The sequence below is a fragment of the Sorex araneus genome, chromosome 4 (genome assembly GCF_027595985.1).
Source record: "Sorex araneus isolate mSorAra2 chromosome 4, mSorAra2.pri, whole genome shotgun sequence".
Taxonomy (NCBI): domain Eukaryota; kingdom Metazoa; phylum Chordata; class Mammalia; order Eulipotyphla; family Soricidae; genus Sorex; species Sorex araneus.
The window spans coordinates 9,674,990-9,689,050 of NC_073305.1; positions in this window are offsets into that span (position 1 = coordinate 9,674,990).

A 14,061-nucleotide genomic window follows, 5' to 3' on the forward strand; every position below is an offset into this window, starting at 1 on the left:
ACTCAGGCCCAGCCAAGCAGGGGGATTGGTCCAGTCATAGTCCAGTCCCTGCACAACCAGGTGGCATCTTCTTTGCCAAGACACCGAACTTCCGGTGTCTGGGGACACATGCTGCCAAGAACAGTTCTGGGTCTTCCGGGGCTGGAGTGATAGCACGGCGGGTAGGGCGTCGACCCGGGTTCGATTCCCAGCATCCCATAGGGTCCCCCGAGCACCGCCAGGAGTAATTCCAGAGTGCAGAGCCAGGAGTAACCCCTGCGCATCGCCGGGTGTGACCCAAAAAGCAAAAAAAAAAAGAACACGGATGGGTCTTTTGTTTTGGGGGTCGACGCCCGTTGGTCTCAGGCTCTCTCCCGCCCCTGATCCGTCCCGGCAGGGCGCGGGGACTCTGCGGGACCGCGAGTGGACCTGGGGTTGCCGCGGGCAGGGCAAGCGCCCGCACCCCTGTGGCTCCCTCCAGCCCCGCGAGTGCTGCCCTGTGAGGCCTCCTGTGAGGTCCCTGTGAAACACGACCACTAAGTCGTCCACATGTGTGCTATCCGTGTTCTTGACAGGACATGGCACTGGGCGGCTGAGTCCTGTGCCGCGCACGGCGGGTGCAAGTGTGTGACTCCCAGGTCCCTGCGAGGCGCTCCGCCACAGGGAGCGGAGGGAGGGGCAGCAGGAGGGCTGCCAGCGCACGCCCACACCAGCCACAGGGGCGCACGGACGCTGGCCAGGCCCGGGGAGAAACCTAGAGCGACCCTGTCCTCCAGGGTCCTGGGCTTCCAGGACTGTCCAGCCCGCCCCAAGCCCCAGCTCCGGGGCACCAGAGGCCCTAGATAGCCCCGGACCCCCCGCGCAAGTCCTCCTGGCTAGGGAAGAGAAGACCCCTGGGCCTCTGAGGAGACTCCCTCCCCAGTGCTCTGTGCCCACGTCCCCTGTGTGGCCAGCACAATCTCCAAAGGACAGGGGCCCATCTTTGAAGCCTCTGGCGTCTAAATTTAGAAGTGTGGATTAAATAAAAATAAATGGGAGTTATGTAACGCCATGTCCCTCGTCACTGTCTCTCCCGGGGGGATAATCAGCCTTAATCAGCTAATGATGGGGCCTTGAACGGAGCCAATCCTCCGAGAGGCTATTAGGCTTACGTAAGGAGTGACATTGGCCGTGTGGATTAGGAGGCTTTTAAATGCACTCTCTCTCTCTCTCTCTCCCTCTCAGCGTCTGCTCCTTACCCACTCACTCAGACGCACATTCACGTACGTAAGCACATACATGCACACGTGCACACACACATACACACATGTGTACATATGCACATACATGCACACACGCATGCGTACACACACATGCACACACACAAGCACACACACGCACACATGCACATTTGTGCAAGCATGCGCACACACACATACACACATGCGCATGCACACATGCATGTGCACACACATGCAGATGCACGCACGCACGCACACACGCGCACATTCGTGCACACACGCTCACACACGCACATACACGCAGACGCGCGCATGCATGCACGCACAGCCGCCCACGGGCCCTCGCCACGTCCATCAAACGCTCCAGCTGCTTCGCCAGTCTGGGATCAGATACGCGCAAGCTGAGGGAAGGTTTTACTCATCAGGAGGTTCAAATTTATCGCCTAAAAATAAGTCACCTCAATCCATAATGACAGCTAATCCGGGAAAGAAAGGAAGGCTTTGCGGGGGGGGGGGCAGCGGAGTCCTCATTGTCAGGACTGTCTGTAACGGAACGGCCCGGGGGGGGGGTGTCAGAGCGCCCCGCCACGGGGGCCACACTCGGGCAGAGGTCAGGGTGCTGCTCCAGGACCCCGCGCCCAGCAGGGACCCCGTGGCCACGGGCCTGTCTACAGGGTCCGCTCTGTGTCACCTCCACCACAGGACTGTGGCCGTGACTGTCTGGGGCCTGAGCTCAGCCCTCAGCCCGGCGAGGACGAGCACTGTGCTCGGCTGACGAGGTCTCCCTCGTGCAGAAGGAGGAAACAGAGTCCGGTGCCTCGCGCCGCCTGCCGGGTGCAGGGGTGGAGTCGCGCTGCCTGCGAGTGCAGGGCAGGAGGTGCACACCTGGCCCGTGATGCAGCTCGTGGCTCACTGGCGGATGGGGAACCTGAGGTCCGAGGCGAGGCCTGGAGCCAGGGGTGGACCTGAGGCTCTGCCCGAGGCCGCTGTCGCTCTTCTGCCTCTCCGTCTGCGCCTGGCGCTGACCAGGACCCGGCCTCCCAAGGCCAGAGGCTTTTGGGCTTGCGACCTCCTGAGCCGTGAGTTCAGGGTCATCCGCGGGTCCCAAAGAGGAGGCCTGGGGCCTGCCCCGCTGCTGGACAGCCCTCCGTGGCCGCCACCGTCTGCCCTGTGCATGCCGCCCTGGCAGGGCAGGACTGCCGGTGAGGATGTCCCCGCGGGACAAGGACACAGAGGCCCCAAGGACGCTGGGCCACGCCGCCCCTTTGGGCTGTGCTTGGCGGCACAGGGTCCCCCGGCTCGGCCAGCAGCACGTCCCTCAGTGGCCGCAGCACAGGAGCCCCAAGGGGGCCACGGGGCGTGGCCGGGCCCAGCCAGCACCCTGGGCCCTGAGCTGGCTGGCACCATGCCCGGGGCCCCTGCTCAGGTTTCACCGAGCCCCCCGCAGGACAGTGGGAATCACCGCTCCCAGCCATGTGGCACCTCACTCCAGCGCCCAGCGTCCCACCCAGCATGTGCTGGACGCCAGCAACGCTTCTCGGTGGCCGCGGGGCCTCTCCTGGCCGTCCACTGCCCTCATCAGTCACGCATTCTCCGGGCACCCTTCCACCCCAGCCCCCTCCAGCCCCGGGCCCGCCTCCCTCTGGCCCACCACCTCCTTCCGAGGGGCCTCTCTGAGCTTTCAAATCCTTGCTGACACAGTCCCCTGGGGTCCAGGTGAGGCGTCCCACAGGCTAACGTCGACGAGAAACGGGTAGGCTGGGCCGCTTCAGAAATGGCGGAGCAGGGAGTGGGGACCAGGTCCTGGCTGGGCGCTCACACACACACACACACACACACACATGCACATACACAACACACACACACGCACACACACACGCACACACACGCACACACACGCACACACACACACACACACACACACACACACACACACACAAGGTCACTTCGGACCTTGGCCTGGCTGCGTTGCATAACCCGAGGGCGTGGCTGCTGTGTGCTCAGTGCGAGGGTGTCCCGGCAGCAGCGAGCGGGCTGGGGCCCGCGGTGGTGGGGGCGGGGCGGAGCCTGCCGTCCCGTCCTCGGCCCACCTCTCAGCTTGGACCCTCCTCGGAGTGTGCAGGGGGCATCAATGACCCACAGAAACGGCTCCGCCTTGAAGATAAACTTCAAGGCCGGCCCTCCCAGCAGATAAGCCAGGGAGTGTCTGTCCCGCCTGGTTGCACAATTTGGACCATGGACCCCCCACCGCCGCCGTGGACTTGAGCCTTTCTTCACAGCTCGTTAATTGGAAGCCGCCCGCAAAAACTCCCGGAGAACCGTCGTTTCCAAATTCCTGGCCTTGGGATGCTCTTTCCTCGCCACAAACTCCGTCTTGGATCCCCCCCATCCCCGTCCCCAGCTCCTGTCCTCGAGGCACGGAAAGCACTTGGGGGCACCGAGGCAGGGCCGACCCCTCACCCCACTCCAGGACCCTGGGGCGCCCCGTGTGGGAGCGAGAGGCCCGGCCGACCGGGGTGCAGGCCGGGAGCAGGCAGGCCCCGGAGGGGTTAAGGGAAGCGCTGCTGACAATCCGGGATCCTGTGATTGTCACGTCTATTTTTGTCACCTGTTTGCCTTTCGAGCTCCGTGTCGCTCCAGCTGACGTTTAAATGAGTTTGCACTGGCAGTGCCCACGCCAGCGGGCGTCGTGGGTGCAGCGGGGGCTCGGGGTGGGCTGGGCGGCTGCTGGAGGTGGATTTGGGGTTCCCGGATCGCCCGGGGTTACCGGGGACTCCTGAGACGTGTTACCGAGTGAAGGCAGGACATGTGGCTGGGACCGTCTCCGCTCTCCCCGGCCCTGGCGTGCTGTGTGACCTCGCCTGGGGTTCTCTCCCTCTCTGTTCTTCCCAAGTGCCACGCGGCCCTGCTCTGGAAACAGAAGCGCTCGCCCCGCGTGACCTGAAGTCGCAGGGTCAGAGACGCATTTTGGATTCTGGTCACGTGGCCTCGGGACCCTCCTCTGGTCACGTGGCGAGGAGGCCGTGCACCAGCGCCTCACACCCGCCACCCACCCCCTGCCCTGCTCGTCTTCGCGGGGTCCCCTGGCCCCGAGCAGCTGGAGCGACGTGCTGCTCCCTCGGCATTGCTCCCTGGGCCCTGCCGGCCGCTGTTTATGTGCGTGGCCCACGCTGGCTCCTGGAGCCTTGCTGACCTCAGTGAAGGACGCAGGGCAGGTGCGCAGCGGCGTGAGGAGGGGCGGGGCCAGGAGGAAGGGGGGGCGGAGGGCGGAGGGCAGGGGTACGATTGTCCGCTGGGGGGTGGCAGGGCAGGCATCGCTCTCCCGAGTTCCCAGCAGCGCTGCCATGCCAGACCCCTGTGGCCCCCTCTGCCCAGTGCCCTCGGGTGACACGTCACACGGGGGGACACACCTGGACACTGGGAAAGCCCCGAAGGTTGCGGGCGACGAGAGGCCACCTCGGGTCCTTAGGCCCTGACCTGTCCCCTGGAGAAGGTCCCTGCAGCCCGGGCCCGTGTCCCCTCTGTCCACACCCAACACGGCGAGAGCTGGGCTCCGGCCTCAGTGCACCTGGCTTGGGGTCCGCAGTGTCTGGTGGCCTCGGGGCGTGCCCCCGTCCGGCTGGGACTCAGGCTGTGGTGGCCGCAGCACACGGCAGGGGCTCCCGCGGGGCCCAGGGGAGCCCGGGGCACGGACGGCACCTTTGGGCACAAGGACATTCACACGGGCAGGAATCAGGGTCCCCGGGAAAGGGCCGGGGCCACGGGACAGCGGAGAGGGCGCCGGCCTTGCATGCAGCTGACCCCGGTTCGAGCCCTGGCAGCCTCCGATCCCCTGAGCCCCACTGGGAGTGATCTCTGAGCACCAGGCCAGGAGCAAGTCCTGAGCACTGCTGGGTGTGCTCCCCCCAGATAAAAAATCAGAAAGAAATAAAAATGCTGAAGTGTCTGGGCAGGCGCTGTCAGGGAAGACAGAGGAAAGCCGCCGAGGGGGCCTGTCGCCGCCCCCCCAGCACCCGCCTTCACCCTCCGCGGGCCCCTGGGGACTCTGGGGTCACTGGCGGAGGCAGGGACATGCCAGTGAGGGGCCGGCAGCCCGAGTGCGGCCCCTGCCCACACTCTCCCGGTTCTGCCCTCTGAAGGCGTGTCTGCTAACCGCCGCCCTGGACTTCCTGTGGGGAAACTGAGGCAGTGAAGATGCGGCCCTTCCCGCAGGTTCCAGCGGGGCTCGTGGGGGTGGCGCGGTGTCGGGAGTCTGGCCGTCTCCGCGTGAAATGGAGACTTCCTGGAAGGCCCAGCTCATGGAATCTTCTGGAAGGCTGGAGAAGGAGGCAGGGAAATGCAGGAAGGAGTCGGGCCAGGCGGGGTGCCTTGGTGTGACCCGTGGACGGGTCTCTGGGCAGAGGGGGCCCTGGTGGCGGACAGCCCCGAGCCTCTGGGGTAACTGCGCCCCGACTTTGCCATGGGGCAGGTCCTGTGGGTCAGGGTGCACGGCGGGCTTCCAGGAAGGGTGGCAAGGCCAGAGGGGCCCTCCAGGTCACGGCGCCGAGAGACTGTGGCACTGTAGAAGGCCTTGTAGAAGGGCTCGGGCAGAGGAGCTGGACACGGCACCGCTTCCCTGTCCCTTCCCACCCCCGTCTGTCCAGGGAGGCCCTCGGCCGCTCCGGAAGCCAGCGGCTTGGGCCGGGGTCAGTGGCTTTCCCGGGTGTGTGTGTGGTGGGGTGCGGGGTGGGGGCTAGTGTTTGGGCCCTGCAGGCTGCCGGGGGTCTCCGCTGTGGGTCTCGGGGGAGGCACTGCCTGACTGACCGTGGCAGAGCACGTGGAGGCGCCGAGGCCCCTCAGGCCAGGCCCGGTCACTCCTCGGGCTTTGCTGGTCACAGCAAGTCACAGAGTCGGGTTCCAGGAGCCGGAGGCCCCTTGCCCAGGGGGCCGCCTTCCTTCCGCTCACGGACGAGACGCGCCTCCGAATCTCCCCAGATGCTCCCAGCACCCCCCGACCCCAGCTGTGAGCACTGAGACTGGCCCTGGCGTCTGTCCTTGGGGCCTTTCCGTCCCCCCCCAAAGCTAAGGAGACGGTGAGGGCGGGTGGGAGGGCGCCGGGCCCCGTCAGCTCAGCAGAGACGGTGGACACCGCCCCCAGGCAGCCCGGCACATCCGCCCTGAGCCCCAGGGACCCCCACGAGGGTCCGGGTGAGCAGCACCAGCCAAGGCTTCGGGGACTGGACCACCCCAGGGCCGTGGCGGGCCTCCTGCTCCGGGCCGGGCCCCGCCCTGTTCAGAGGACGCCGCCTCTAGGTGAAGACCCCAGGCTGCCTGTGCCTCGGGGGGTCTCCGGACTCCCCAGGCCCCCTCCTCTCTGCTCCTGGAGGGGCCAGGGTGCAGCGCTGTGTGCAGGGCTTTGCGGCCCCCCACCCCCACGCGAGGCCTGGGGGACGCCTGCTGCCCACCCGCCCCCGCCCCCGCCCCGCACACACTGGCTCCCGCGGGGGTCCAGCAGGCCGGGTCACACGGCAGGGATCAGCACCCCCCCTCCCCCGGACCAAAATAGTCTTCTGTTCGGTGACCTGTCCTGGGGCAGGTGCGGGAGGCGTCTGCGGGACGCTCCGGAGAAAGGTCTGGGCCCAGGGGACGCTTCTCCGACGTCAGCGCCAGCCCGCCCTCTCGCCACTGCGCATGCCCGTAACTCTACCTCCTGCCCTCTGGGGGTCACACCTGCCCCCCAACTCCTCCCTAGTTCCTTGCCGGAGGCTGGTCTGCCCTCCCGGCCTGCAGCCACGCTCCCGACACGAGGTGCCCGTTAAACACCACCTGCTCCTCTTGTGCCTCATTTTATTTTTTTTGGGGGGGGAGGGCTTTTTGGGTCACTTCCGGTGATGCTCAGGGGTTCCTCCTGGCTCTGCGCTCAGGAATCACTCCTGGCGGTGCTCGGGGGACCCGCTGGGATGCCGGAGATCGAACCTGGATAGACCGTGTGCCAGGCAAGCTCACTCCGGCCCCTCGTGCCTCATCCTCGGCACCCAGAGCCCTCCCCCAGGGAGCCAAGGGACCCCCCCCAACCCGGGACTCTGCAGGGCTCAGCCTGACACATGTTCCTGCTGCAGCCCTTGGCCCGGGGCCGCTGTGCTCCGTGGGGGAACTTCGCTTTTCCCTGGGCAGGACCCGTGGGGCTGCCTCCGCACCCACGCCCACGCCCTGCCGCTAAACTGGGTCAAGGGAGCCCTCCCACCCCCGCCCCCATCCCGGCCTCGCCCCTTGCCCCGGGGGCCTCCCCGGGCCCAGCATCCTCCCACTGCTCACAGCTCTTGGGTAACTGCAACTGTCCTAGCGGGGCACTGAGGATTCTCAGAATCACAGAGTTGTGCAAAACTTCCAGATGGTCCCGGGCTGAGGTTCCCATGGGAATTCCCTGGGGCAGGGGCGAGTGGGGTCCAGGGGCCTCTCCCTGCCCAGGGAGCTGGCCTCTCCCTGCCCAGTGTGTCTGGTAAAAAAAATGTTTGAGGGGTTGGAGCAACAGTATAGACGGTAGGGCGTTTGCCTTGCACGCGGCTGACCTGGGTTCGATTCCTGGCATCCCATAGGGTCCCCCGAGCACTGCCAGGAGTGATCCTGAGTGCAGTAACCCCTGTGCATCACCAGGTGTGACCCAAAAAGCAAAAAAAAAAAAAAGTTTGATTTGGGGTTAGCGATGTTCATATGCACACACCTGGCGATGTTCATAGCTTCCTCGTGGCTCTGCACTCGGGAATCACTCCTGGCAGTGCTCAGGGACCCAGTGGGAGGCCAGAGCTCGAACCTGGGTCCGCTGCATGCCAGGAAGTGCCCTTGCTGCCGCTGTCCTATCGCTCTGGCTCCAGTTTTCCTCTGGGGTGTATGATCGTTGCGTGTTTGTGGTGTGTGTGTGTGTGTGTGTGTGTGTGTGTGTGTGTGTGCACATGTTTCTCTCAGCCACCCAGAGGGGGACAGACACTGGGCAAGGGGGGTTCCAGGAGACCGTCGCAGTGTTCCAGGATGGCCAGGCCAGGAGTGGGAAGGGGTTGGGGGCAGTCGGGGCGCGGGCATGGCCGGGGGTCGCTGTGCGGCAGTGGATTGCGGGGAGACGGCCCTGTCTCCACCGACCCGGGAGCCCCGGCTCACCGCCGGCCTGTGTCGGGTCCAGCTGGACCCTCTGGCCCAGGTGCCAGGTGCCGTCCCGCCCTCCCCGCGGAGAGGAAGTGGCAGGGCAGGAGTTGGCTGATTTGTCACCGGGGCCTTGGCACCAGCTCCCCAGAAGCCCATGACTCAGAGCAGGGCGCCCAGCCCCCGGGTCCCGTGGGGGGGTCAGCACAGAGCCCCCCTCTGCTGAGGGGCCCCGCGTCTACACGGCCGCCCACACCCCCTACCCCGGACACGCCTCCGCGGGTCCTACGGCCCAGGGCACGGACACCGACTCCGGACTCAGGACAGCGGGAAGTTGGCTCCCGCTGGTGAATCCGCAGGGTCCGTGGTGTGTCGCTGGAGCCCCCTGCAGCCAAGTCCCTCGGCACCCCCCTCCCGGCCACCCAGCCCGAGTCTCTGCCCTCAGGGGGCTGTTGCTTCCTAGACTCGATGACGCTTTACCGGCTTCTAAGACACGCAGTGGGCGGGTTGTTTTCTGTCCTCTCTCACCTCTCAGAGGAGGTAAGTGTCATCGAGGCAGGGATCCCCACCAGGCTGGCTCCCCGCTGTGCCCCAGGGCCTAGAGCCATCCCTGGCACAGAGTAAGTAGGTGCTCAATAAACCTCCACTGATGGAAGGACTGTGTGAACACTCAGGCGTGCTCGGTCTTGGCTGTTCCCAGCTAGACCTCGGGCCTCTCTGAGCCCCTTTACACCCCCCCCCGCCCCCTGCCCCCTGACGGTTCCTCCCCAGAGGGTGGCGGCAGGGGCTCTGGGAAAGTCTGTTCTTTGCAAGTCTGACCCCGATCTCAAGGTCCCGGCCGGGGCTCTGCATTTTGGAGGCTCCCGGGGCTCTGAGGTGAAGGTGCCACTGGTCCAGGGGCTAGTCACATGTCACGAGAAAGACAGCCACGACCCAGACGGCCACCCAGGATGGACTGTCCACAAGCTGGCGCGGCTACTCTGCAGCAGGAGCCGGAGGGGCAGGAGTGGCAGAGGGGGGTGAACGCAGAGGTGTGGGCACTCGGGACGGAGGGGCCATGAGGGCAGCTGGGGCAGGGGGCAGGGGCATGGCCCAGACACCCCTGTGACAAGCACCTCTGGGGCCCGGGGCAAGACCCCCTGGATCCCCGGGGTCAGCTTCCCCCTGGCCGATGGCAGGTGGCGGCAGTTGGGACCACCAGAGAGTCCCTCCAGCACCCGGCCGTGTTGCCATGGCGACGGCGGAGGCGGAAGAGTGACACGTGCTGGTGGCCCTGCTTGCACCACGGTGGCCGCTGTCCCCTCAGCCAGAGTCTGTGGCCAGGCCCAGGGTGGTGATGGGAGGCGCTGTCGAGTGTCGAGTGACGAGTCTGGGGCTGGGGGACGTGAAGGGCAGCGGGAGGGAGGGTGGTCTGCTAGAGAGGCGGGCCCTGGACCCAGGACTGCAATAGCAGAGTGGCTCACAGAGACAGTGCTCCCACAGGGGCCGGTGTGCGGGGCCTCAGCCAGTGTGTGTGTGTGCATGGGACAGCGCCTCCCAGTGCAGGAGGACTGTCCCTCGGGGACCGTCTCATGGGAGGGGGCAGGTCCCATGGGAGGGGGCTGCTGGGGATGAGACCCCCGGGACAGCCGGGCTGGACCCCCCGGCGTCAGCAGAGGGGCGAGGTCTGCTCGGGGCCTTTTGATTGTCCCCTGTCTCTTCTCCGGGGCTGGTTTAATGTTTCACCGCGGGCACTTACTGGATCTGGAGCTAAAATAAACAGCGGGCAGCGGGCAAACAACGCCACTGTGTGTTTCCCTAACGTTGCCCAGGGTGGCCCAGCAGGGAGGGGGCAGCGTGGCGGGAGGTTTGCTGGGGGAGGGGGGACGAGCGGGGGAGGGAAGGGCCCGAGGGTCCGGGTTCGAGTGATCCCTGCCATTTCCCACTGCCTGTCCCCCACCAGCTCCAGCCCCCAGGGATCATGACAGCCCCCCGCCCCGACCCTGTGGGGTGCGTGGTAAGTTCCGAGCGCGCGGAGGGCAGGGCGGGGTGCGGAAGGAATACTCCGTTAGCGCCTGTGGCTGCTCCCCAAGGCTCGCTGACTGGCCCAGGACGATGAGCGGAAATTCCACCCACGCAGGTGAGCTCTTGGGGCCTGGATCTCTCTGTCCCGCGGGCTTGGTGACGAAGCAGACACTCAGGGTCCAGTGCTCCTGCGCCCAGCCCCCAAGGCTTGAGTGAACCTGCTCCTGCTTCCACACACCATCAGCCCCCCCTCTTCAAGTTCTGCTGCAGAAACGACCCCTCCCCACTCCGCCCTGCACACCCCTGGGCCTTGTCCATGCCGTGCCCTCTGCTCTGAGTCCCCTCCTCCTCACTTTTCCTAGTGGAGAAACTTCCACATCCTTCTTGAAAATTTCTCCCTGCCCTGCCTCCCTCCACGGACGTCCTTGCCATAGCAATTAGGCGGGAAAAAGAAATAAAGAGGATTCAAATCAGAAAAGAAAAAGCCAAATAACCAACATTTGCAGACGACACCAAAGCCCTGAAGCCTCCACCAAGTCACTTTTATTTATTTATTTTGACTTTTGGGGTCACATCCAGTGATGCTCAGAGGTTACTCCTGGTTCTGCACTCAGGAATTACGCCTGGTGGTGCTTGGGGGACCCTATGGGCTGGCCGCATGCAAGGCAAGTGCCCTCCCCACTGTACTATCGCTACAGCCCCAGCAAGGCACTTTTAGACACAATAAACTATGACAGTCTAGGAGAGGTTTCAAAAGCAGCACACAACAAAACCTGCTTTATTTCTAGGTACAATAGAGAACTGGAAGAGAAGGGAACTAAAACAAACAAACAAACAAAAAACCCGCTTACACATAGTCCAAAAAAATCAAGAATGAAAAAATCTGCTTAATAAAGAAGGTGGATGACTTCTTAGACCTTGAAACCTGTAAGTCACTGCTAAAAGAAACCCAAGTATACACAGGAAATAGAAAAATACTCCAGGCTCTTGGATTGAGAGAATTGTTAAAGGGGCTACTACCTAAAGTTTATACAGGCCCAGCGCAATCCTGACCCAAAATTCCAATGGCATTCTACAAGGACAAATAAAATATAAAAATCATTACCGAAAGTTGTATGGAGTCATACAATTCCTAATATCTAAATCAATTATGGGGTAGGAGGAAGAAGGAGAAGGGAGACATTTCTTGACTTTATTGTAAATTGTACAATGATTATATTGTAAAGTGAAAGAAATCAAAATGGTGTGGTCCTGCCATAAAAACAGACTCTCAGACAGATATATAGAGAAACAAAGACAGAGAGTGAGAGAGAGGGAGAGATAAGGAGGAGGTGGAGGAGGAGGAGGAGGAGGAGGAGGAGGAAGAAAAGGAGGAGGAGAAAGAGGAGGAGGAGGAGGAGGAAGAGGAGGAAGAAGAGGAGGAAGAGGAAGAAGAAGAATAGGAAAGGAAGAGGAAGAAGAAGGAGAAAGACAAAAGAAAAAAGAGGAAGAAGAAGAAAAGAAAAAAGAAAAGAGAAAGAAGAAAAGAGGAAGAAGATGAAGACAAAGAAGAAGAAGAAGGAGGAGGAGGAGGAGGAGGAGGAGGAAGAAAAAGGAGAAGGAGAAGGAAGAAGAAGAAGAAAAAAAAGAAGGAGAAGGAGAAGAAGGAGAAGGAGGAGGAGAAGAAGAAGAAGGGAGAAGAAGAAAGAAAGAAGGAAGGAAGGAAGAAGAAGAAGAAGAAGAAAAATAAGGAGAAGGAGAAGGAGAAGGAGGAGGAGAAGAAGAAGAAGGGAGAAGAAGAAAGAAAGAAGGAAGGAAGGAAGAAGAAGAAGGAAAAAAGAAGAAGAAGAGGAGGAGGAGGAGGAATCTGGGACACTGGTGGGGGGTGATGGGGGAACCTGGGGACACTGGTGCTGGGATGTGTACACTGGTGGAGGGATGGGTATTAGAATATTGTAGGACTGAATCTAATCATGAATAGCTTTGTAAGGGTCTATCTCACTGTGATTCAATTAAAAACAAAGTTAAACACACACACACACACACGCACACACACACACACACACCAAACTCTCAGACCAATGGAGAACTGAGAGCAGAAACTCTTGGGTGGACGAACATTTGGTCTCTGCGGAGGAGACAGGAGAGTGGGCGGGGCAGACTTACACAGCCAAGCCTCACAGACTGGTGCTGAGAGGACTTGGTCAGCCCCGCGCCCCGCAAATACACATCCTTCCCTGGCACGGTGCACAAAGCTCACTCAAAATGCAACGGAGACCTGGCCAGGCGGACCAAACCCATCAACGATGCGAGGAAAATGCTGCAGGACGGTGCCACACGCCCGCCATCAGCGGCGTCTTCGATGCTCTATCTCCGTTGGCAAAGAAAACCAAGAAGACGTGAATAGGGTCTCAGGAAATGAAGAAGCGTCAGACTGCAAAGGAAATGACAGCGACAATAAAAATATCCCACTGAAGTCAGGCGCGGGTGGCAGATCTGCTACCAGACAGCCCCCCTCGAGCATTGCCGGGTGGCCCCCAGGCCCCCGGACATGGCTGTGGTGGTCTCGGTGGCCCTGGCACCAAGGGCACAAGCAGAGCCACACCCTCGGGCCCCAGCTCTGAGTGTCACAGCCTGAACATCACCAGCATGGTCCCCGGACCCCCAGGCACCTCTGAGATCCCCCCACTAAGAGAAAGAAAATATCGGCGCGCCGCAGATCTTACAGGGGGCTGACCCCTTGGGGGTCTAAAGCATCTGCAGGATCCAGCAACGGAAAGAGCAGCTCCCTCACCAACACGGGGGCAGAGGAGCTGAACAGAGACTTTTGCAGCCAGAGAGCTGGCAGGCGGCGCCTGGGAAGGATGCGTCCAGTGGCTAGCGGGGTGATCAGAGCGACTGGGAGAAAGCACCCCACAGCTTCGAGACGGGCACACGGCACAGAGAGCGGAAACCCCCAGTGTTGGCGTGAGGGGAAGGGGAAGGGCCCCTCTTTCGCCGTCGGTGGGACCGCTGTTTGGTTCAGCTTCGGTGGAAAACGGCAAGGAAACGTTTCCGAAAGTGCAAAAGAGATCTCCCGCACAAGCACGCCAGCAGCCCCCTCCTCGTGTCGACCCCCGGAGTGCAGGGACAGGCGTTTGGAAGGCGTCTGCGCGCCTGTGTGTTCACTGCGGGTCCCCGGGGGCACCGGCTGAGGGCTGGAAGCAGCAAACAGCCGGCAACGGAGGACGGGAAGGAAACGGGTCCAGTCCCCGGAAGAATACAACCCCCTGAGAGGAAAGATGAAATCCGGCTGCAGCTGCAGCTGGGAGGAGGCTCCCGGGGCCGAGGTGAGCCAAGTAAGTCAGGGACGGGGTACAGAAGGCTGGAGGGGCTTGGAGAGAGGCCGAGGAAGAGGGGGGCCCTGGCCAGCGAACCCCGCCCCCAGAGCCTGGCACCAGACTGAGGTTCTCAGTGGGGGGTGATTTGGAGCCAGCAGCTTTATCCCTGAGTGAAGAATTGAAACCAGGGGCTGGAGCGATGGTCCAGCAGGGAGGGCACTGGCCTTGCACGCGGCCGGCCCGGGATGGACTCCTGGCATCCCCTGGGCCCCCCCAAGCACTGCCAGAAGTGACTCCCGAGTGCAGAGCCGGGAGTGACCCCTGAGCATCCTGCCTCCCCTCAAAAAAAAATGAAATCAGGGTTGAGAAGATAGTGCAGTGGTGGGCATGCACGCAACTGAGGGTCAGTCCTGGCACCATGGGGTCCTCGGACCTGAGCATCACTG